General features: G+C 44.0%; 2 long non-coding RNA genes across 11 annotated transcripts in view; one reads left to right on the forward strand and one right to left on the reverse strand.

Moving 5' to 3' along the window:
- Window positions 1–12156: 12156 nt before the first annotated feature.
- LOC125153065 (uncharacterized) overlaps window positions 12157–25358 on the reverse strand; it is a 39981-nt gene continuing 26779 nt past the window's right edge. For 9 of the 10 annotated variants that reach the window (XR_007147394.1, XR_007147400.1, XR_007147398.1 and 6 more), the window contains 4 exons: window positions 17687–17779; window positions 14781–14940; window positions 13123–13285; window positions 12157–12450 (listed from right to left, as the gene is read on the reverse strand). This is a non-coding gene — a long non-coding RNA (uncharacterized LOC125153065). Of the gene's footprint in view, window positions 12451–13122; window positions 13415–14780; window positions 14941–17686; window positions 17780–25358 lie in introns of all 10 variants that reach the window. The other variant, XR_007147396.1, reaches the window with a different exon arrangement.
- On the forward strand, window positions 13296–19895 carry LOC125153067 (uncharacterized). The gene is made up of 3 exons (XR_007147401.1): window positions 13296–13338; window positions 15971–16124; window positions 18553–19895. It is a non-coding gene; the product is annotated as an uncharacterized LOC125153067 (long non-coding RNA).

Raw genomic sequence — 25358 nt, forward strand, 5'->3', positions numbered from 1 at the left:
AGGGTTTGGTCCAGGGACGTCACCAGAGCTGAAGCAACTCCCATCTCGTGATCTTCCTCGAGGGCTGAAGTGAGGGCCTGTGTGATGGTACGGGTCAAGTGTACCGTTAGGGTTCGAGACTGGGTTAGGTTTTTGTTGGCGGTTCTGGTTGGGGTTACAGTTACGGTTAGGTCCCAAGAGGCTCCAGGCACTGAACCTACAGCAGTGTGGTTGTCTACCCAAAGGGCTGAGTTGAGGGCTCAAGGGAGGGTGCTGGTCAGGATTAGTCTTTGGGTTCCTAGCCAGATATCTCTCTGGGCCACTGGTTGGGTAGGCATCAGGATTCCTCTCGGATAGCTGCAGCTGGGTTTTGGAAACGACATGGTGATGATCCAGATTATATGTTGAGTGATCCTGCACCATTTCTGCACCCCAGGCGCTTGCTGTTGTCAGACTTTGGTATGGGGTCCCCATTGGGAAAGAATCTTAGCTTGTGATAGGTTTCGGTCCAGGGACGTCACCAGAGCCAAAGCAACTCCAGTCTTGTGATCTCCCTCGAGGGCTGAAGTGAGGGCCCATGCGACGGTGCGGCTCAACTGTAGGGTTAGTTTTCAAGATAGGGTTAGGTTTTGGTTGAGAGTTCTGGTTAGCATTAGGTCCCAACAGGCTCCAGGCGCTGAAGCCACAGCAGTGCAGTTGACTCCCCAAAGAGCTGAATTGAGGGCACAAGGGAGGGTGCCCTCAGGATGAGTCTTTGGATTCCAAGGCCAGTCAACGCTGTGGGCCAGTGTTTGGGTAGACCTCAGGAATACTCTCAGACAGCTGCCACCGGACCTTGGAAATTACATGGTGATGTTCCAGATTCTATGCTGAGTGATCCTGCACCGCTTCTGGACCATAGGTGCGTGGTGTTGTCAGTTTGGTATTGGGTCCTTACGGGGAGATAGCCTTAACTAGGGTTAAGGTTCGGTCCAGAGATGACACCAGGGCCGAAGCGACTCCACTCTCATGATCTCCCTCGATGGCTTAATTGAGGGTCCATGCAACGGTGTGAGTCATGGGTTTGGGTTCGAGATACCGTTAGGTTTCTGTTGAGGGTTCTGGTTAGGGTTAGGGTTACGGTTAGGTCCCAGGATTCTCCCTGCTCTGAACCCACACCGGTGCAGTTGTCTCCCTGAAAGGCTGAGTTGAGGGCACAAGGGAGGGTGCCGGTCAGGATTAGTCTTTGGGTCCCAGACCATACAATTCTATGGACCACTCATCAGTTAGGACTCAGGAATTCTCTTGAGCACCTGTACTCAGGCTTTGGAAATGACTTGGTGATGTTCCAGTTTCTATGCCGAATGATCCTACATTGCTTCTGGACCCCAAGCACGTGGTGTTGCGAGACGTTGGTGGGTCCCCATGGGGAGTGAGCCCTAGCTAGGGTTAGGGTTCGGTCCAGGGATGTCCCCAGATGCAAAGAGACTTAAGTCTCGTCATCTCCCTTGAGGGCTGAAGTGAGGGCCCATGTGACGGTGCGGGTCAAGTGTAGCATTAGGTTTCGACATAGGGTTAGGTTTCGGTTGAGGGTTCTGGTTAGGGGTAGGGTTAGGTCCCAGGAGTCTCTAGACACTGACCCCACCACAGAGCAGTTGTCTCCCTGATGGGCTGAGTGGAGTACACCAAGGAAGGTGCCAGTTAGGATTAGTCTTTGTGTTCCAATGCCAAACAAATATTGGGCAAGCTTCATATAGGCCTCAGGAATCCTCTCATTTAGCTGCAGTTCCGCTTTGAAAATGACATAGTGATGTTCTACATTCCATGTCGAGTATTTCTGCACCAATACTCGAACCCATGTGCATGCTCTTGTCAGACTTTGGAATTGGGTCCCCATGGGGACAGAGCCTCAGTTAGGGTTAGGTTCGGTGCAGGGGCGTCACCATGGCAGAAGCCATAGCAGTGTTGTGAATTCCATAGGGGGCTGAAGTGAGGGTACATGCATGGCTATGCGTGTAGTGTAGCTTATTGAGGTTGATAGGGTTAGGTGTAGGGTAAGGATTATGTTTAGAATTAGGGTTAGGTTTAGGTCCCAGAAGACTCCAGACACTGATCCCACAGCAGAGCTGGTGTTAACCAGAGGGGCTGAGTGGAGTACACAAGGGAGGGTGCCGGTCAGGATTAGCCTTTGACTAACAAGGCCAGAGAAATGTATGTGTCACCCTTCATGTAGGACTCAGGAAGCTTCTCGTGCAGCTGCAGTCGCGCTTTGGAAATGACATGGTGATATCCCACGTTCCATGCCAAGTATTTCTGCACTGATTCTCGAGCCCGTGTGCATCCTGTTGTCAGACTTTGGAATTGGGTCCCCGAGCCTTAGCTAGCATTGGGGTTTGGTCCAGGGAAGTCGCCAGGCCCGAAGCAACTCCAGTTTCGTGATCTCCCTCGAGGGCTGAATTGAGGGCACATGCAAGGGTGTGGTTCAATGTAGGGTAGGGTTAGATATAGGGGTAGGTGTAGGGTGAGGGTAATTGTTAGGGATACGTTTAGGGTTACAGTTTGGAAATAACATGGTGATGATATATATTCCATGCCAAGTATTTCTACACCTGTTTTCGAATGCTTGTGTGTGCTATTGTCAGATTTTGGACTTGTTTCCCCATGGGAGAGACACTTAGATAGGTTTAGGGTTTGGTCCAGGAATGTCACCAGGGCCGAAGCAACTCCAGGGTTGTGAATTCCATGGAGCTCTGAAGTCAGGGCACATGCGCAGCTGTGGGTCTGGTGTAGACTTAATGAGATAGATAGGGTTCAGTGTAGGGTGATATTTATGGTTAGGGTTATGTTAGGGTTAGGGTTAGGTCCCACGAGACTCCAGACACTGACCCCAAACAGAGCAGGTGTCAACCTGAAGAGCTGAGTGTAGTACACAAGGGAGGGTGCCTGTCAGTCTTCGTATTTGGGTTCCAAGACCAAACATATGGATGGGCCACCCTTTGGGTAGGCTTCAGGATTCCTCCCGTGCAGCTGCACTCGTGCTTTGGAAGTGACATGGTGATCTTCCAAGTTCCATGCCAACTATTTCTGGACCAATTCTTGAACCAGTGTGAGAGCTGTTGTCAGACATTGGAATTGGGTCCCAATGCATACAGAGCCATAGCTAGGGTTAGAGTTCGTTCCAGCGGTGTGGCCACGGCCGAAGAGACTCCAGTCTCGTGATCTTGCTGGAGGGCTGAATTGAGTGCCCATGCGAGTGTGCGGGTCAAGTGTAGTGTTTGGGTTAGAGATAGGGTTAGGTGTAGATTGAAGTTTACGATTAGGGTTATGATTAGGGTTAGGGTTAGGTCCTAACCTAGCAAGCTCCAGGCACTGAACGCACAGCAGAACAATTGTCTCCCCGAAGGGCTGAGTGTAGGAGACAAGGGAGGGTGCCTGTCAGGATTAGTCTTTGGGTTCCAAGGCCAGGCAAATGTATGGGCCACCCTTCGGGTGCCTCAGGAGTCCTCTTGTGCAACTGCAGTCATGCTTTTGAAATGACATGGTTATGTTCCACGTTCCATGCTGAGTTTTTTGCACCGATTCTCGAACCCTTGTGGGGGCTGTTGTCATATTTTAGAATTGGGTCCCCATGGGGAGAAAGCCTTAGCTAGGATTAGGGTCAGTCCAAGGAAGTCGACAGGGCTGAAGTGACTCCAGTCTCATGAATTCCCTCAAGGGCTGTGTTGAGGGCCCTAGAGAAGGTGGGGGTCAAGTATAGGGTTCGATTAGAGATAGGGTTAGGTGTAAGTTGAGGGTTATGTTTAGGGTTATGGTTAGGCTTAGTTTTAGGTCCCAGGAGGCTTCAGGCACTGAACCCACAACAGTGCAGTTGTCTCCCCAAAGGGCTGAGTAGAGTACATAAGGGAGCATGCTGGTCAGTATCAGTTCATAGGATCCAAGGCCAGAGAGATGTTTGGGCCACCCTTGGAATAGGCCTCAGGAATCCTGTCGTGCAGCTGCAGTCACACTTTGCAAAAGACATGGTGATGTTCCATGTTCCATGCCGAGTATTGTTGCACTGATTCTCGAACCTGTGTGCGTGCTGTTGTCAGACTTTGGAATTGGGTCCCCATGGGGATAGAAACTTAGCTAGGGTAAGAGTTCAGTACAGGGAAGTTGCTAAGGCCGAAGCGACACCAATGTTGTTAATTTCATGGAGGGCTGAAGTGAGGGCACATGTGCGGCTGTTCATCTGGTTTACTTTTCATGTGCTAGATAGGGTAGGTTGAGGGTTATGTTTAGGGCTATGTTTACAGTTAGTGTTAGGTCCCAGGAGGCTCTCCATCCATGTAGTTTCAAATGGCAAGATTTTATTCTTTTTGGTGGCTAAGTAATATTCCATGGTGTGTGTATGTATGTGTATACAAACACACACACGCACACACATATATTTATATGTGTGTGCGTGTGTGTGCGTGTGTGTGCGTGTGTGTGTGTGTGTATGTATGTATGTATATATACCACGTCTTTATCCATTCATCCATCGATGGACATTTGGGCTTTTTCCATACTTTAGCTATTGTTGATAGTACTGCTATAAACTTTGGGATTCACTTGTCCCTTCGTAGTAGCATATCTGTATCCCTTGCATAAATACCTACTAGTGCACCTGCTGGGTTGTAGAACAGTCTTCTTTTTCATTTTTTGAGGAACCTACATACTGTTTTCCAGAGTGGCTGCACCAGCAGTGCAAGCCAGTGCACCAACAGTGCAAGAGTTCCTCTTTCTCCATTTCCTTGCCAACATCTGTTGTTGCCTGCGTTGTTAATGTTAGCCATTCTCACAGGGGTGAGGGGGTGTTTCATTGTGGTTTTAATTTGTATTTAATTTAATTTGTATTTGATGAGTGATTTTGAGCATTGTCAGTTGGCCATCTGGATGTCTTCCTTGGAGGAGTGTTTGCTCGTGTCTTTGCCCATTTCTTCACTGGATTACTTGTTTTTTGGGTGTTGCGTTTGGTATGTTCTTATAGATTTGAATACTAATCCTTTATCTCATATGTCGTTTGCAAATATCTTCTCCCATTCTGTTGGTTGCCTTTTAGTTTTGCTGATTGTTTCCTTCTCTGTGCAGAAGCTTTTTATTTTGATGAGGTCCTAATAGTTCAGTTTTGCTTTTGTTTCCCTTGCCTCTGGAGACGTGTTGAGTAAGATGTGGACGCCAACATTAAGAGGTTTTTGCGGCTTTCCCCTTGAGGATTTTGATGGCTGCCTATCTTACATTTAGGTCTTTCATCCGTTGTGAGTGTCTTTTTGTGTGAGAAAGTGGTTCAGGCTCATTCTTCTGCATATCACTGTCCAGTTTTCCCAGCACACTTGCTGAGGAGACTGTCTTTATTCCATTGGATCTTCTTTCTTTTGGTCAAAGATTATTGGCCATACATCTGTGGGTCCAATTCTGTGTTCCTATTCTGTTCCATTGATCTGAGTGTCTGTTCTTGTGCCAGTACCGTACTGTCTTGATGATTACAGCTTTGTAATACAGCTGGAAGACCAGGATTGTGATACCTCCTACTTAGGTTTTCTTTTTCAAGATTGCTTTGGCTATTCGGTGTCTTTTCTGGTTCCATACAAATTGAAGGATTGTTTGTTGTAACTCTGTGGAGAATGCTGGTGTTATTTCAATAGGCATTGCGTTGAATATGTAGATTGCTTTGGGTACTATTGACATTTTAACAATATTTGTTCTTCCTATCCAGGAGCATGGAATGTTTTTCGTTTTTGTGTGTTTGTCATCTTCAATTTCTTTTATAATCTTTCTATAGATTTCAGTGTATAGATTTTTCACCTCTTTGGTTAGATTTATTCCTAGGTATTTTATGGGTTTTGGTGCAATTGTAAACGGGATCGATTCTGTGATTTCTCTTTCTGTTGCTTCCTTGTTTGTGTACAAGAATGCAACTAATTTCTGTGCATTAATTTTATACCCTGCCATTTTGTTGAATTCATGGATCATTTAACAGTTTTTTGGTGGAATCCTTTTATCAAGAAAGGATGCTGTATTTTGTCAAATGCTTTCTCTGCATCTATTGAGTGTATCATGTGGTTCTTGTCCCTTCTTTTATTGATGTGATGAATCATATTGATTATTTTGTGGATATCGATCCAGCCTTGCATTCCAGGTTAAATCCCATTTGGTCGTGGTGAATAAAGTTTAAACGTATCATTGGATCTGGTTGGCTAATATCTTGTGGAAGATTTTTGCATCCATGTTCATCATGAAAATTGGTCTATACTTCTACTTTTTAGAGGGATCTTTGTCTAGTTTTGGAATGCAGGTAATGCCGACTCATAGGAAGAGTTTGGATGTTTTCCTTCCATTTCTATTTTTGGGACAGCTTCAAGAGAATAGGTGTTAACTCTTCCTTAAATGTTTGGTAGAATTCCCCTGGAGAGCATTCTGGCCCTGGGCTCTTGTTTTTTGGGAGATTTTTGATTAGTAATTCAGTTCTTTACTGGTTATGGGTCTGTTCAAACCTTTTATTTCTTCCTCTTTCAGTTTTCATAGTTTGTATATTTTTTAGGAATTTGTCCATTTCTTCCAGATTGTCCATTTTATTGGTATATAATTGCTGATAATATTCTCTTATTCTTTTTTGTATTTCTGCTGTGTTGGTTGTGATCTCTCCTCTTTAATTCTTGATTTTATTTATTTGGGTCCTTTCCTTATTCTTTTTGATCCAACTGGGTGGTGGTTTATCAATTTTATTAATTATTTCAAAGAACCAGCTTCAGGTTACATTGATCTCTTCTGTTTGTGTGTGGGGGGTTGTTGTTTGTTTTTGTTTTTGTTTTCAGTTTTGAAAGCATTGAGTTTTGCTGTAATCTTTATCATTTCTTGTCTTCTGCTGGATTTGGTTTTTATTTGATGATCTTTTTTTCCATTACTTTAAGGTATAAGCTTAGGTTGTGTACTGGGACTTTTCATCCCTCTTTAGGAAGGCCTGGATTGCTAAACTTCCTCTTATGACTACCTTTGCTGCATCCCAGAGGTTTTGGACTGTGGTGTTATCCGTTTCGTTGGCTTCCATGTACTTTTTAATTTTCCTTTAGCTTCTTGGTTCACCCATTCATTCTTTTTGTTTTTATTTTAGTTTTTATTATTTACAATTTACATCCAAATTAGTTACCGTATAGTGCAACAGTTATTTCATGAGTAGATTCCTTAGTGCTCCTTACCCATTTAGTCCATTCCCCCCCCACAACCCCTCCAGTAACCCACTGTTTGTTCTCCATATTTATGTGTCCGCTTCTTTTGTACACCTCCCTGTTTTTATATTATTTTTGTTTCCTTTCCATTATATGTTCATCTGTTTTGTGTCTCAAAGACCTCCTATGAGTGAAGTCATATATTTGTCTTTCTCTGACTACTAATTTCACTTAGCATAATACCCTCTAGTTCCACCCATGTAGTTGCAAATGGCGAGATTTCATTCTTTTTGATTGCTGAGTAATACTCCATCACACACACACACAGACACACACACACACACACACACACACATCTTCTTTATCCATTCATCCATCAATGGACATTTGGGCTTTTTCCATACTTTGGCTATTGTTGATAGTGGTGCTATAATCATGGGGGTGCATGTGTCCCTTCGAAACAGCACACCTGTATCCCTTAGATAAATGCCTATTATTGCAATTGCTGTGTCGTAGGATCGTTCTCTTTTTAGCTTTTTGAGGAGCCTCCGTACTGTTTTCCAGAGTGGCTGCAGCAGCTTGCATTCCACTATTCATTGTTCAGTAGGATGTTCTTTAGTCTACAAGTATTTGTTATCTTTCCAAATTTTTTCTTGTGGTTGATTTCGAGTTTCATAGCATTGGGGTCTGAAACTGTGCACGGTATGATCTCTATCTTTTTGTACTTGTTGAGTACAAGTAAACATAAAATTATTTTTGTTTATTTTAGAGAGAGAGAGACAGGGGCAGAGAGAGAGGGAGACACAGAATCCAAAGCAGGCCTCGGGCTCTGAGCTGTCAGCACAGAGTCCGACACAGGGCTCAAACTCACAAACCATGAGATGACCACCTGAGCTGAAGTCAGATGGTTAACTGAATGAGCCTCCCAGGCACCCACTTTAAGGAAATTTTAAATGACACGGTTAAAAGTGCACTTGCTACCTTGCAAACTCAGAGAGAGAGAAAGAAATGTGAAGAATCAGGAAGTGGTTAAGAGTTGGCTGCTGAGTTTTACCGAAATTTTGCTTTACAGGGTTTTTGTTCATTGGGTGAAGTGAGCACAGCATATTTGCCTGCCATTTACCACAGTAGACAGTGGGCCTCTGGGAACCAAAACTCTTTCTGACCAATGAGCTGAAATTTTACTAGGACTGCCAAGATGAGATTTGCTATTTCAAGGACTAGGAGTTATCTTTTATTTTCACAACTAGGTAATTATCACATCATTCAACTCTGCCCTCCAAGATACGTAGAAAATACCCAAATATAGTTGAGAGAGAAACGGTGATAGCCAAAGTGTATAATCCTTTCCCTTTAAAAATTATGTTTAAATTATGCTTTATGATTTTTTTTTATTTTAGTGAGGGGGGCATGCAAGTGGGGGAGAGGGAAAGAGAGAGAATCTTAAGCAGGATTCACACTCAGTGTGGAGCCCAACACAGGTCTGGATCACATGATCCTACAATCATGACCCGACCCAAAATCAAGAATCTGATGCTCAACTAACTGAGCCACCCAGGTGCTCAATAGTCTCTGTCTCTCTGAATGCTGAATAGTAAATTTTCAACGTGAATGGGGGATAAACAGGCATACATACATACATACATACATACATACATACACCACTAAGAAAGCCATGAGTTGTTAGACATGAACTATTTTCCATCATCTTTGTCTTCTAGTTATATTCATGCCTCAAGGTGTTTGTTGATTGCAATGCACGATCTTGCTATGTGAGGTACAAATTGTTGTGTGATCAGTTTTCCGTGAAAGTCTTTCCTCATATCTGTCTTAACCACAAGATGCAAATGTTGAATTCGAGGATGTAGAGCTAACAGCCTTGAGGTCCAATAACTGTCAACTAGAAGTTATATTTTCTGTTGGGGAGAAATCCCCATATGATGGCAGTGACTTTGCATTGGTAAGGGAAAGAATACTTTCATGCCTTCATGGTTCTTGTGCTTTTTCTGCCTCACCAAAATCAAGACTCAGGTCATGTGCACGTTTATCAAGAAAACACCTTTTTTTTTTCCAGAAAATAAAAACGCCCTGGAAGACAAGTGTAATGCATTGAGGTCTGTGAAAGCCACAAAGGAAGCAAAAGTCAAAAATCTGAAGGAGAAAGCACATAACCTGGAAGAATTCTATGAACAAAGAAAAGTGCCTACAAAAAAGTAAGATGGGGGCGCTTGGGTGGCTCAGTCGGTTGAACGTCCAAATTCGGCTCAGGTCATGATCTCACGGTCCATGAGTTCAAGCCCCATGTTGGGCTCTGTGTTGACAGTTCAGAGCCTGGAGCTTGCTTTGGATTCTATGTCTTCCTCTGGCCCTACCCAATTCGCACTGTGTCTCTATCAAAAAATGAATAAATGTTAAAAAAAAATTAGAAAAGTAAGATGTTCATGTGAGAACTGTCACAAGGACCAGGTTGTATGGGAGAACATGGCAGCCAGTAGAGATAATTGCATTTATTTTGGAACTGGGTCCAGAGTATTTTTGCCCAATGCATTCAGTAGAATTGGACCTACCCTTCCTACCTTGCTTTCTGTAACGTAGCCTGCATTTTTCTTTCTCCTAAGTGCTTGCCACACATTATGTCATGTTTTGGGGGCGGAAGAGGGAAGGTACCATCATTAATAACTTTAATACCTGGATCCACCTACACTGTCTTATAGGTTTCAATCGCATCACACTGTTTTGTCACCCAGCAATTAGGTCATTTTTGTTCAGAACCAGACATGGGTCAAAAATGTGTGGGAAAAAAAATAAATTATCTTGCTGCAGAAACAATGGAAGTTGCTTTCTGGAAAGTGGGTAGGGGTACCAACAGTACTGGATCCCTGAATCCATTCTGCCAGTGAGATTGCTCACTGCAGGCCCAATCCCTAAGAAAGTCAAGTTGTTTCCTGTCCCCTGATTTTTTAAGTGTAACCCTTCTGAGTCTTGGCCAAAGCCCGCAGCTTCACTAGGGCTCATCTTTGCTGGCCGCCCCTGAACTACACTTGTTTACTTCTAAGTCTGTGCCCATAAAGTTGTTCAGCTTCTTTGCCGTTCAAATATATGCCCCCCACATCAATGATGAGTCCTAGGGAGTTTGGGTCCTACTGCCAGGCTGGCTTTGTCCTGGGCTTCCTTCTCCATCTTGGTCTTGTGTGTCTTTGTGGGGTAGTCAGATACTTGGTGCATTCAGTTACATGTTTCCTCCTTTGTACAGTATTTCCTTTTGTTCTCAGGAGTAGATGGGGGACTTTATGGTCCCTCACTCGTGTTGGAAAGTGAAGTCTTCTCTTCCCTGGAGACTCACCTTTATGTTCGTCCTTCCCACAGCTGGAGTTAGGGCTTGCTCTGTCTCACTGGCATCTTGTTTTTGTTAACTCGTAAGCTCTTTCTGTGAGTGGGTACAGCACCCTGACCACCTCTCTATCTTCAACCCCTTACAACAGAGCCACTACATTACAACCACTCCAGCAAGCATTTGCCGAAGTACTGCCTGAGGCCAGAAGGAAATGCATGTGCCTTTCTCTGTCTAGTGCTTTTGTGTCATTTTCTAAGAGATTTTCAACTTTGCGTGTGATTCTTGAGTACATCAAGTGTCAAGTTGAAACCATCTCAATCAACACCACAAAGAAAATAGTCTGAGGGAAACACAGCAACCCAGCCTTGCCAAGCATTGCCTTTTGCTGCCTTCACTATCAATGGAATGAGTCTTGTTAAAGTAGATTTGGCTCCATGAAGTTGAGAGTTTTCCACCTGAAATCTCTTTCCTGGAAGTAAACCCAGACTGTGTGACAGTTCATATCAGGTTGTACGTCAGGAGATGATGTTGTTCTAAGATTGGCCTTTTGAAGGTGGAGGCAGGGATTGCAGTCCTGAACTCTAGCAATATCTGGGAGTGAGCTGCAATGTTAGTGAAACCATATTCTGGAAGGTCGTCTTTCAGGTGATTGCCTGCATCATGGTACAACTTTTGGACTGAGAATCAGGGCTCCCCATGGAGGTGTAAGACTAGTGATGATCCCCTGATTCATCCTAATGGGTACAGTTGGTCAGATATGGTTTTTCACTCACTGATGAAATGAGTCTTCACCATATCAAACAAAAGACCAACTCTGGGAAGGCACAAAGTACAATGTTATTTGATGACTTTATGATAAAGGAGAGGAAACAAGAGAACTAGAAAGACAGTTCCAATAGTAGAGACGTGGCAGGAGACAGAAGTTGAATTTTCTTGCACTTAAATGGGGTGTTCACTTCATTTCTCTGATTGGGGTGTCAGTCTGTGCATTTATGGGAGAAGTGGGGGAAGGGATATTTGCATAGGCCTTCAAGAGTGCTGGGAGGTAAAAAGGGAGAACTTCTGGACCTTGCTCCTGACTGTGACACTGAAAATGACACTGTGAACTGGCGGCAAAGAAGAATCAGCTGGCAGCTGCAGGTAAAATTTGAAAATAGCTACATAAGGGGCAACTGGGTGGCTCAGTCGTTTAAGCATCCGACTTCAGCTCAGGTCATAATTTCACAGTCCGGGAGTTCGAGCCCCGTGTCAGGCTCTGTGCTGACAGGTCAGAGCCTGGAGCCTGTTTCAGATTCTGTTACATCTCTCTCTGTCCCTCCCCCGCTCATGCATGTGCTCACTCTCTGTCTCAAAAATAAATATGGGGTGCCTGGGTGGCGCAGTCGGTTAAGCGTCCGACTTCAGCCAGGTCACGATCTTGCGGTCCGTGAGTTCAAGCCCCGCGTCGGGCTCTGGGCTGATGGCTCAGAGCCTGGAGCCTGTTTCTGATTCTGTGTCTCCCTCTCTCTGCCCCTCCCCCGTTCATGCTCTGTCTCTCTCTGTCCCAAAAATAAATAAATGTTGAAAAAAAAATTAAATAAATAAATAAATAAATAAACAAACAAACATTAGGGAAAAAAAAGAAAATAGCTACAGAAGAAATAAACAAGTACAAGTGAGTTCAGCTAGTAATTACCAGCAGCTCATGAAACCACTGTTCATTTTTTGGTTTTTAATCTTTTTGTAATGTTTAAAGTCAACATATGCATAGAGTATTAGATTAAAAAGGTAAGTTTAGAAAGAATAAAACAATTAAGTTTCTAAACATTTGCAGATCTCAAGTAGTGGCCAGACTGTGTGGAAACTTTGTCCATGCTAACATTCCTCGGGGGTGGTGTCAAGTGTCATCATCTGTAGGAAAGCAGTGTGTCACACAATGAATCATACCCATCAATGTGGTAGTGCCATTTCATGGCCCTCGTCTTTGCAACCCTGGGAAACATGGTGAGGATATAAGTTATAGAAGAATAGATCTTTATGATAAAAGACACATCACATGATGAGTTAGAGAAAAATTGAAAATGGGAAGGAATTCTATGAACTCTGAACCCTACAGGCATGGAATAATGAGTAAGGAAAGGATGTAACAATAGCTTTGATCCTACTGTACATTGATAATCATGGGCAAAGTGTTTCATGTGTAAGAATAAATTGTATCAGGGGACAGATATGAGGTTGTTGGGAACGTGGGCAGCTTACTTAAAATCATACCCAATATTGGGCCTTATCTGACAAGAGCAATTGTAACTCACAGGCAACAAATTGAACAAACACGGGAACAGCTGCAGCAGGCAGAGTTCACCTTTAGATACCAGGTAACCTGAGTTCTGCCTGACATACTGAACACTTAGCACCTCACGCGGGTGAGTGTAGTGGCCCTTGGAATCCCTAACCACGGGCTTTTCATTGTTGGCTTTTTCAGCTTGCAGTTCATGAGAAGAATGCTCAGGACAACTAGGTAAGTGTTTTCTTGTTTCCTCCTCTTTGTTTGTTGCACAGTCTGGCACCACCTTCTGACTGAAAGTGGATGTGTTTTTTCTCCCCCAGATCAAGACTCTGATTTGGGACATGGAGATGGTGGAGCAGGGCAGGGAGGTCGCTTACTTGAAATACAGGTGTGGTCATTTGACTCGAGTTTTTATGGGTGTTTCCAGGGATGACGCCTGCACTGTTTGTTGTCTAGTAGACGACGTGGTGTTGCAACTCTTATAGAAGTCCATTATTTTTCTGTATCCAAGACTGGAAGGGATGGAACCAAAGAGGCTGCCTGAGGGATACACGAGGCAGAAACCAATCACTGCAAGAACCCTTCAAGGAGAGGTAAGGAGCACGTTGTGATGTGCCACAGTCTAATTTCTGCTGTGCAACCTGTTCCTGTGTGTGATCATCGTGTGGTCTGGAAAGAATCACAAGCACTAAGGACGGCAGGTGGTCCAAAGGGGTGACAGAAGGGTGTTCTCCTCTGGTGCCACAGACAGTGAGGCACTTGTCCCTGTGGCTGGTGGAGCTCATGCCCCTCCTCTGACGGTGACCCTCCCACCTCCTCTAGCATCCCCCTGTCTGAAGAGCCTGGAAACTTTCTTCCCACCCGGACACAATGTGAAGACTTTAGTTTATTTGAGGAGAAGGTCATTTATTCACTAGTTTTAACAGTCTTTCTTTTTGTTTGTTTTGGGAACTGTAGCCCTACATCCCGCCATTCAAGTTCCATAAAGCTTAGCTTAGTCCTCTGTTGGTATCAGTGCAACTCTGCAGCTTCACTGATAACTTCTGACAGTTTTCCTTTTCTCAATAGTGTCAAATTAGTCTTTCCTTATATACTAACTGCTCTCATGTGGAAGGCAGCTTGTAGATAGGCTGGGAGATTGAACAATTTGCCTGAAGCCTGAAGAAATGCACCTTTCTGGGGGACTCATTGAGCATATACACCAAACCAGTATTCTCAATGTTATTCTTTTCTGTTAAGTTTATTTATTTTGAGAGACGCATAGACAGAATGTCAAACAGGCGCCACACTGTGAGGAACCCAACGCTGGGCTTGAATTCACAAGCTGTGAGATTGTGACCTGAGCCAAAATTAAGAGTCGGATGCTGAATCCAAGCATCCTCAGATTAATTCTTGATCTGTAATGGAATCCGTGATTTCCCATGATGTATACTGAGAAAACTGTTTTACTGGTGAATTCTAAATTGCTAGTTGTGCCTGGCCTGTCCACAGTTATGTGATTAATTATGAAACAACATGAACTAGGGCACCATGAGGTCTTTATCAAGGTGAGGGGACGGTTCTCCCCCTTATCCTTGGGGGTCACCTGAGGCATTTGGGATACCCTCTGCCTCTGGTCAGGGACCTGACTGTAGGGAAAAGTTTAAGATATTTGAGGCATGAGTTGAGGGATTGTTTTCATTCCGCACAGTCCTCTAAAAGCAGAATAAACCTCTGTCCCTTCTAGGGTCTTTAGTAGATCGAGAAACTGCTGAAACCTCTGTGGGTTACAGTGGCTCTGACTGTACCAAGAATGCAGACAAGGACAAGGTAAATGCCAGGGCCATTCTCAGTTGTAACTCTCTTGGGAAACCCTCATCTTTATGTACAGCACGCTCTCCCGGACTTGTCTCGTTTTGCATGTTGTGTGATATATGTTTGTTCTTTGTTTTCCAAATGCACACTCATAACCCAGGAGCCCAGAGGCTTCTCAATTTTTAGTCTGTCAGCTTTCTGTGGTAAGTTTAGAAGCCAAAAGCGCTTATAGACTGAGTACCTTAAGGTTTTTCCGTGAGTTTCAGGAAATAATGAGAGGAGGATGACTGCACACTCCAAACAGAGGTCTCCCAGCCTGGGTGATCCCTTCCAGACCTCACCTCTGTGGGAACAGTGTGGCTGCTGTGTCTTCCTTTCTTGATTCTGGCTAGGAGATGAACCTGTTAGAAATGACATCATGACTCCAACTTTCTATTATGTGCCCTGTGCCATTTAGAGTGGTCATAGAGAAAGCCAATGTCATCACTCATCACCTTTCCGTCTTTGTTGGTAAATGACTTGTCTGGAATCCTCCAGCTATGCCTTAGGTAAATACAATTTGCACACTGTGTCCTTCAATTGTGTTTCTATGAGCAGTTTCTGGTTTTGTCCCGTCACTGTTAGAGCTGATATAGTCTCATGATACATACCAGTTTTATACCAAAACACTTGCATGAAATCTGTTATGGGAATTTCTCCCTCTTTTTTTCCATTGCACATAATGACTCTGTGTCCTGTAGTATGCTTAAAGTGAGAATTCCCTACAAATTAAGATGAACACATCTGAGCTTTGTAGACATTCACCACAAGTAACTCATTCTTCACAGAACACTCTCCTTCCCCTGCAAGATTCCAGGCATCCTCCACTCCCCAGAGGCCTCCGAGGCCTTTGACAACACTTCCAGAGGGAAGACTCCTTTCTCAGGGAGAAGAGCAGAGGAGGCACAGTGAGGGTCCGGCTGCAGAACTTTTTGCCAGGAGTGGCTGTGATTCCATGAGGAGAATATGAGCCGTGTATTCCCACTCATTTTTTTGTGTTCTTAATATAGCAAAAGCAGAGCATCTGGAGTCGCTGTAGAGGAGGGATGCAGGGTGAACCTGGACATGGATGGCTGCCTGTCTGGAGAATGCTACTTCATTAGTCTGTAATTACTTCTGTTAACCCTCTAGGGCAGGACCCTTGCCATTTTCTTCCACAGACGTGGGCAGTGATGTGTGGTGGCAGTAGGTTAACCTCTTGCATCTACTACCCCAAGCTGTAGGTGGTATCCAGTGACAGGGACAGAGTTTTCAGGTACTGATGCTATTCTCTTGGATCCTGGTGGCAGAGAAGGTGGCAGGTGCTGACACCTTCTTCTCTGGGTTACAGATGCTTTTGGTATTGGTTCTCTTGTCTGGCATATGGATGTAGCTGTCACTTCTGTTCTGCAGGGCAGTCTGGATCCTGGGGACCTCCTCCATTAACTGGACGATTCTGCATGCCCTACCCTGGAGACGCCCCGCCCCCATGGACTATTAGGCACTTCCACCTCCTGAACCTTAGTGGCCCTGAGGCCACCCGGAACCCCTCCACCTGCAACACTTGGTAGGATGATCCGAGCACTAGGAGTTGATTTGTAAAAAACACCTTATTTTGTGGCTGTTAGGTCTTGGGCCAAGGTGCAGAGGCGGTACCACAGACCATTGTGATACAAGGGGAATGTGTCTGCTGCCATTACCATATTCCTCAAGTTGCTCAGGATCTCATCTTTGTCCTTTCCCCCACCATGGGTTGGTACAGGCGTCTCTTGTGGAAAAGGAATGGGGCCGTATGCAGAAAATCAGACATAGCGCTTCAGCAGAAATGCCCTGTACACAGTCCACGTGCTGGGATCTGTGAGGCATGAGGCACAATGTAATGTATGTCCATCTAGTTGTGCCCCCAGCCATCCATAGTTGTTCGATGAGTGATGAATACATCTGAATCAGGGATTTTAGGAGTCTTCATCAAGTTATAAGGGATGGTTCTTCAAGTTCTTCTTGGGTATCACCAGAGGCATGTGGGACACCCTGTGCATGTAATTTGGGATCTCATTGGGGCAAAGAGTTTAAGTTGTCAGAAGTATGAGGGGAGGGTTTTTTGTTTTGTTTTTGACCTCCAAACAGTCTACTGAAGTCAGAATAAACCTCCATCCCTTCTAGGGCTTTTTGCAGGTCCAGAAGTAGGTGTCACAACCAAGAGTGACATCGACACTGGCTCTGCCAAAACTGCCAAGAAGCACAAAGTAAATGCTGTGGCCGTTTTCAGTTCTAAGTCTTTATGGACAGCCACATCTTTCTGTACAGGACACTCTCCTGCCATTGTCTCTGGTTTGTGTGTCGTATGGTCTGTCTGCTTTTTTTTTTTCCCCCAAATGCAAAACCTTTACTGCCGAGTCTACGGGCTTCCCTGTTTCCCAGCTGGCATCTGTTTGTGGTAACTTGAGCAGCTAAGTGTGCCTAAAGGTGGGGACCATAGGGCTTTTCTAATGTGTTCCTGGAATAAATCAAGGAGGATGACACCACACTCCACTTGGAAGTCTCCTACCTTGTCTCATTCTTTGTGGATCTCCTCAATGTGGAATCATTGCTCTTGCTGTTTCTTCCTCTCCTGTTTCCTTCTATTGAGGGTTTTAGTGGGTATCCTTACAATTTGAAAATGCGTGGGGCGCCTGGGTGGCGCAGTCGGTTAAGCGTCCGACTTCAGCCAGGTCACGATCTCGCGGTCTGGGAGTTCGAGCCCCGCGTCGGGCTCTGGGCTGATGGCTCAGAGCCTGGAGCCTGTTTCCGATTCTGTGTGTCCCTCTCTCTCTGCCCCTCCCCCGTTCATGCTCTGTCTCTCTCTGTCCCAAAAATAAATAAACGTTGAAAAAAAAATTTTTTTTTTAATTAAAAAAAAAAAATGCGAACTGCCTTCACTCCAACTTATATTTTTGTATGTGTCCTTTAGAATGGTCTTAGACAAAGTAAATAAATTTCACACCCATCAGCATTTTGGTAAACATGCTGTCCAGAATCCCTTCAGGTGTGCCCTGGGCACAAACACTCTGAACTATAAGAGGTGGCATGTTTGTGATAGAAAACATGCACTGAAACTTAAGTTGTGAAGAGAAAAAAATCCAAAATTACCTGTGTGGCAAGTGCCCATGGTGTCCTTCACTATTGTTCACATGAGCAAGTTCTCTCGTGTCCTGTGTCACAGGTACAGCTAAAACATGGAAACTTACACCAGAAATCAAAGTGCATTTGTGTTAATTTTGTCTTTTAGAATTTCAGCTCATTTTTCCAGAGAACACAATTCCCCTGCAAAGTGTACTGCACTTAAGCTGAGAAGTACCTCCGAAGTAAAATAAATTAGCTGAACCCAACTAACATGTATAGGCTACCTGTTTCTCTAAGAGCATGCTTTCCCAGGTCCTCTACAGGCCCTCAGGATCCCCATCTCCCCATATGTCTCTGTGCCCATGGATAGCACTTCCAGAGAGGAGGAGACCCCATTGTCGGGACAGTAGTTTGGACACAGGCAGGGGCTTAGAGGCAGAACTTTGAGCCACGAGGGCTATGATTACATGTGTGGGCACTGGCTTTGTCATTCCTTCTCATTCTGTAGTTCTTCACATACACAATAAACAGCCTCTGTGGTGGACGGGATGAAGGGTGGAGTGTGATCCTGGACATAGTTGCCTTCCTATCTGGAATATGCTACTTTGTTAATTTAGTATTCAGCCTATAAATCTTCTAGGAAAGGGGCCCTTGCTGTTTCTACGTTTCCAGACACGTGGGGACACTAGTTTATCCCAATCACATCCATTCCTCACCTCAAAGCTGTAAGTGGAACCCAAAGTATGGGTATTTTGGCGCTGATGCTGCCCTCTTGGAACCTGGTGGTGGGGAAGCTAGTAGGATATGAGAACAGCTTCTTTGGGTTTCTGCTTTTTGCTGGTGTTGGTGCTCTGTTCTGTCCTATGAACATACCTCTCATTTCTTTTCCGCAGGCTATTTTGTATGCAAGAGTCCTGGTCCTTTCCCAGGATTGCCTTGCAGGCTGTGCCCCGCGGACCACCCTTCACCACCAGTCATGGGCTATAGGCCACATCCCCCTCCTCCACCTACTCTATTTGTTAAGATGACCTGAACTGGACGAGTGGCTGCTAAAGTATATTCATCTTCTTCATGATTGACTTTGTGGCAATGATGGAGAGACAGTTGTGAGTCTTGGCAATCCAACTACAAACTGCCTGAGGACACTGTAGCATGTCTCAAGTTTCTCAGGACATACATACAATGGACAGTGGCATGTCCCTGTAATACAGTGAGCTATACGTTTCTCTTGTCAAATGAAAGAGGATTTTTTACACAAAAGCAGACGTATCAGCGGTACTGGTGCGTATGTTGGAGACACAATATTTTGGGTTCTGTGATGAATGAGGTGCACCCCTAACTTTTAGATCATCAGGTGTCCTGTGTGAAAGAGGGACATTCATTAAACGATGCAGACCTTGTGATCACCAACATGGAAACACCAGTGAGGATCCAGGGCAAAACGGGGGGAGCCTTGAATCATACAGGAATAGAAGGGAAGTTGAGCACAGTAAGCAGAGTTTGAGGAGGTGCAGAGGGGAGGGTGTTGGGGTCAGTGTGATGCAGTTGGAGGTCATTCTTGGTCACAGCCTGAGCAGGGAGTGTGAGGTCCATACGGAGCTGCTATGTGGGATCGCTCTCAGTGCACAATGCAGCGTTCATCTCCAAAATGTCAGTGTGTTGCCAAAGTGCACGCAGGTAATCACCTAAAAAGATTCTTGTCTCCCTGGATTTTCCTGAAGGTTCTAGATATTTGTGGGGGGAAAAGAGCCCTGGAGATATGGGACATTTAACTTGGGCTTATGAAAATGCTGTATGCCCAAGTTCATATCCCTCAGTGAGACTAAAAGTGGAGACAGGGTCTAGATCAGCTAAGTCATCCTACAATTCAGGGCTGGCCAGATGCCACCACTGCTGGACCCCTGTCATCACCCTGACTACAGCTTTGCATCTCCTCAAACTTCTCTCACAATATTATGACGCTTTGCCTGTGTTCCTGCTGTCTTAGCCCTAATACCAGTTCTCAGTGGGACCTACACAGAGCCTCAGCTGTGTTATCTGGGAAAACAGGGGTAATATTTGTTTCTAAGAACAAGAGAAAAAGAAGACATTCAGTGCATAAAGCGTCCGCAAAATCTCTGAGAAGTGTCCCCTCACGCTTCTCACAGTTTCAATTAAGATATCTCCACACAATGATCCTCCAAAAAAGATGGTCACGGGAGTTCATTAAACTAAGACTGTTAACAACTCAGCCCAGGGTGGGAATCACTGTTTTAAAAAATAAGACAATGTCCCTCGTTTTTCTATTAGAATTCGGGCCCTGCGACACAATGAAAGAAAAGATAATTATGAGAATGTGTACATTCAGAGACCTAGATCTGAAGACAATCATTTTCTATTACACCTAATCTCACAGATGCAGCCACACACTAAAGTGTTCATCTGAGGCCACAGCCACAGATAAACTACAGAAGACAGAATGCATGTGGGAAAACATAAGATCACAGGGGAATAAACCAAAATCTCTTTGCCTTATAGGACAACTCTTTTGAAATTTGAACAGGACTGTGCACGGTGACAGACTATGGTGATTATATATACATTTTAAGAAGGTGTCAGATCTACCTGAATGCTTTCCCTGCCCATCCTGTCCCCTCCACTTTGTCCTTCCTACTGTCCCCTAATCTACCTTTCATCGTTTTGTCTCTGTGTCAGCATCTGCTTCTAGGGCCATCTACTCTCACTCCCCATCGAGTGCACACAGTGGGGTTCCTGTACACACAGGTAACAAAGTGCCAGAAATGGTGGTGATGGAGGATAGAAGCAAGATCACCCTTTCTGCAGGGAAGCCTGAGGGAGTTTTCCGGGGTGATGGGAACTTCCTATATCTACATTGATGGGGTGCTTATGCTCAATTATTTTGGAAATATTCCTGACTCCATGGTGCCTTGGGGTCAGACAGACAGGTATCTGTCCTTAGGAAATGGCTGAGTTCTAATGGTGGAGAAGGATGAGGGACCAGCAGTGACTGTAGAGAGGAGTGAGGGTCAGACCCTAACCCAGGATGCCAGGTCTCCACAGACAGCACCACGTGTAGGAGGACTCTGAGGAGCAGAGATTTCTTGATCAGACCCATGAACTACATAATCCTCCTGTAGTTTCCTCACTGAGCGATGGCCAGAGCAGAGGCCAGCAGCTGGAGGACACCCTGATCATGGCTGGAGTGGAGCAGTGGGCCTGGGGGGTTGAGTCAGGGAAAGGGACAGGCAGAAGGTAGTGTGACAGGGTGTTTGAGAGACAAACGGAAGAGAAGGGACCCTTCTCTGCTGACTTCACCTATATTTCTGTGTGACCAAAATGAGACGCTTGTCTCCCAGGGAAGGGGAGAGGGCTGGCAAAAAGACAGAGTGATATACTCAGCTCAAGTGCCCAAGGTATCTGCCTTGCTCTTGAGTACCTAACACAGGAAGCACGTGCTTTCTGTCATGATTGGAACTGCAGCTCATACCATTTAGTGAAAATCAATCCAATTATGCATCCCTCAGCATTAAAGTACTCCAACAAAATTAAGTGAACAGACTGAAAGATACAACACAGGATAAAGTCCAAAGGTAGAATGACTGCAATCTTTCGGAAATAAAGTCTATCAGAAAAGAAGGTAGGTACCCTAGTGCAGGCCTTCAGACACCTGGGCAATATCTGAAAACGTAAAAAAAAGTCCTTACTTCAAAAGCAACATTAGCGCTAGACACAAAGGGATCATGATTTAAGGTTTAGAGAGCAACCATATGACTTCATGGTGCTGTATCCATGAGATCAAGTCTCATCAAATTATACCCTTTAATTTGAGGCTCTTTGTTATATGTAAATTATACCTCATTAAAGAGAGTTTCAAAGCACAAAATACTAGAAGCAAATGTGGGAACATTCCTTTCAAATCCTGAAGTGCATGGGTGAGATGAGTCTGTCTGCCCATGTCTCAAAAATCCAAAATAATAAGACATTTAAAAATTAATAATAGCAGACTAAGCAGACCCTGAGCCCACCCTGTCCCATGTTTTCAACTACATAACTTCCACATCCAAGTCCATGAACCAGAGAGGGATCCAAGAATGGCACAACAAACTCCACACCTAAATAGAAGCTGCATCAGGAAGGTTAGGAAGGTCAGAAAGTTGGAGGCTGGCTGCCTGCAGAAGGAGCAGAGAAAGTGAACCCTCGCACCAAGGGGCTGACACAGGGAAGACTAATCTCCATAACATTTGGCATTAAAACCCAAGGGGGCTGAATTCCCTTGAGTTTAGATCCTGGGGCTTTGGAGGTCAGCTGACCCAGCACTGGGTGATCCAGGAGGATGAGTGATAGCCAGGTCCCTGTGTGTGTAGAGAGGCAATGTAAACATGGCATTTTACACAATGCCCAGGCCACAGGAGACACATGTATTCATTCTGATTCTTGATTCTTGACTCAGCTGGCCTGGCTGGGTCCCACTGACACCACTGAGAACAAGCACAGACCACAACAGGCATGCAATCAGTGCGGACCCCTGCACTGAAAGGAAAAGTAACCCAGACACAACAGCAGGGAGTGAGCAATACCCATACGATAGCCTCCTGAAGTTCCAGGTCCTATAAATGGAGACATGCACTGCTGAGGACTCCAGGACCTCTTCTTCATAATGGCATTAATTTCAAGATCAGAAGGCACAGCTGACTTTCTTAACACAGAGAAATAGAGCCAGAGAGACAAACAAAATGGACACACAGAGATGTTTATCTACAATGAAAACCTACCCAAAGCCACAGCCAGAGATCTAAGCCAAAGAGATATAAGTAACATACCTGATACAGAATTTCAAGCAATGATTGGAGTTGAGAAATGAGTAGAAGAGTGAGACCCCTGACATAGATAAGATATAACACAGACACTGAGTACACAATAAAGGAGAAACATGCTTGCTGGAATGAACAGAGTGATGGAAGAAGCAGCCGAACAAACTAGTGACCTCGAAGACTGAGTGATAGATATTAAGCACACTAAACCAAAGAGAGAGAACAGAATTCTGCAACGTGAGAAGAGACGAAGGGAATTCAGTGACTACAGGAAAGATAATAGTATTCATGTTGTAGGAGTCCCAGAAGGAAAAGAGAATGGGGAAGAAAATTTGAGGAAATAATAGCTGAAAACATCCCTAATTGGGGGAGGGAAACAAACATCCACATCCAGGAGACTAGAGAATTCCCATCAAAATCAACAAATAAGGCCAACACACAAACCTACTGTAAACAAACTTACAAATTAGGGTGAGAATAAAGAAAAACTCATAAAAGCAGCAAAACAGTCCTTAACTTACAAGGGAAGACCCATGAGACTAGCTACATATTTCTGAACAGAAACTTGGCAAGCCAGAAGTGAGTGACATCACATATTCAAAGTGCTGAATGGAAAAATCAGCGGCCAAGAATATTCTATTCAGCAAGGCTATCTTTCAGGATGAAGGAGACACAGACTTTCCCAAACAAAAACTAAAGGAGTTTGTACCACTAAACCAGTCTTGCAAGAAATATTAAGAGGGATTCTTTGAATGGAAAGGAGAGACCAACAGTGACAGTATAGAGGTAAAAGACACAATTCAAGTAAAAAAATGAACATTTCTGGAAAAAAATCTATTAAAGAAATCAGAGAAATGGATTTGAACTATAATAACATCTACCAAAAACCTAGGGAGGAGAAAGTAATGGGTTCAAAGGTAAATGACCATCAACTTAATACAAACTGCTAAATGCAGAAGAGGTTATATAAACACCTAACAGTAGCCATACACTAAAACCAGTCATAAATATGCTAAGAATAGAGATAAAGAAATCAAAATATATCACTAAAGAAAATAAGCAATACATGAAAGAAAGGCAAGAACGGATCAGAGAAAATCATTATTAGAAACTACAACAAAACAGGCAATAAAATGGCAATACATATCAATCAACTTTGAGGGAAATGGAGTGAATGCTCCAATCTAGAGATGTAGGGAGTAAGAATGGATGAAAAAACAAAGCAGATTCAGCATCCTACAAGTGACCCACTTTACACCTCAAGAATAATAGTGAGGATAGAGAAACATCACACAAATTAATGTCAAAAGAAAGCTGGAGTAACCATACTTGTATCAGAAAAAATACACTTAAAAAAAGTACATAACAAGAGACAGAGGAGGACAGTATATAACAGCAAATGGTACAATCCAAAAAGAAGATATAACAACTGTAAATATATCCCACAATTAAGTGGGATTTATTCCCAAGCTACAAAGGTGGTTCAATATTCACAAATCAATCAATGTGATACAATACATCAACAGGAGAAAGGATAAGAACCAGATGATCGGGGCATCTGGGTGGCTCATCCTTTAACAGTCTGACATCAGCTCAGATCATGACTTCATGATTCCTGAGTTCAAGTCCCGTGTCAGACTCTGTGCTGAAAGCTCAGATCCAAGAGCCTCCTTCGAATTCTATGTCTCCCTCTCTCTCTGCCCCTCCCCTGCTCATGCTCTGTCTCTCTCAAAATTAATAAACATTAAAAGAAAAGAAGCATACAGTCATTTCAATGCATGCAGAAAGAAACATTTGACAAAGTACAACATCCGTTCATGCATGTAACCCCCTAAAGTAGGTTTACTGGAAACATACATTAACGTAATAAAGGTTATCTATGAAAACCCTGCAGTTATAATCAACCTTAATGGGGAACATCTGAGAGCTTTTCCTGTAAGGTCATGAAGAAGACAAGGATGTTTACTCTTACCACTTTTAGTAAACAAATTACTGGAAGTCCTAGCCACAGCCAGCAGACAAACGAAATGAAACGATTTGCAGATTACATGACACTATATATAGAAAACCCTAAAGAGTCCACCCAATAACTGCTAGAACTGATAAATGAATTCAGCAATGTCACAGGATACAACATAATTGTACAGAAATCTGTTGCATTTGTAGACAATACAGAAGCAGTAGAAAGATAAATTAAGAAAACAGTCCCATTTACAGTCATACACCAAAAATAAGATATCTATGAATAAATCTAACCAAAGTGGTGAGCAACCTATGCTCTGAAAAGTACAAAACAGTGATGAAAGAAATTCAAGATGACACAAAGAAATGGAAGGACATTCCGTACTCACAGATCAGAAGTACAAATATAGTGAAAATGTTTATACTTCCCAAAGCAATTGACAGAATTAATGCAATTTCCATCAAAATACCAACAGCAGTTTTCACAGAACGAGAACAGTCCTAAAATTTGTATGGAACCAAAAAAGACCCCAATCTTCAGAGTAAACAATCTTTATGTGAAGTAATAATTATGGAGGGCACTATGCCTCTGGATCTTCTGCTCCAAAACACAATAACTCTGGCTTAAGCATTTGAACAAAGGTTAGACATATCCCAACCAAGGATCATTCTACAAAATACATTCCACAAACGTACCCTCAAAACTTTGCAGACTTGGGGCGCCTGGGTGGCGCAGTCGGTTAAGCGTCCGACTTCAGCCAGGTCACGATCTCGCCGTCCGGGAGTTCGAGCCCCGCGTCGGGCTCTGGGCTGATGGCTCAGAGCCTGGAGCCTGTTTCCGATTCTGTGTCTCCCTCTCTCTCTGCCCCTCCCCCGTTCATGCTCTGTCTCTCTCTGTCTCAAAAATAAATAAACGTTGAAAAAAA

Source organism: Prionailurus viverrinus, chromosome E2 (assembly GCF_022837055.1).
Source record: "Prionailurus viverrinus isolate Anna chromosome E2, UM_Priviv_1.0, whole genome shotgun sequence".
Classification (NCBI taxonomy): Eukaryota; Metazoa; Chordata; class Mammalia; order Carnivora; family Felidae; genus Prionailurus; species Prionailurus viverrinus.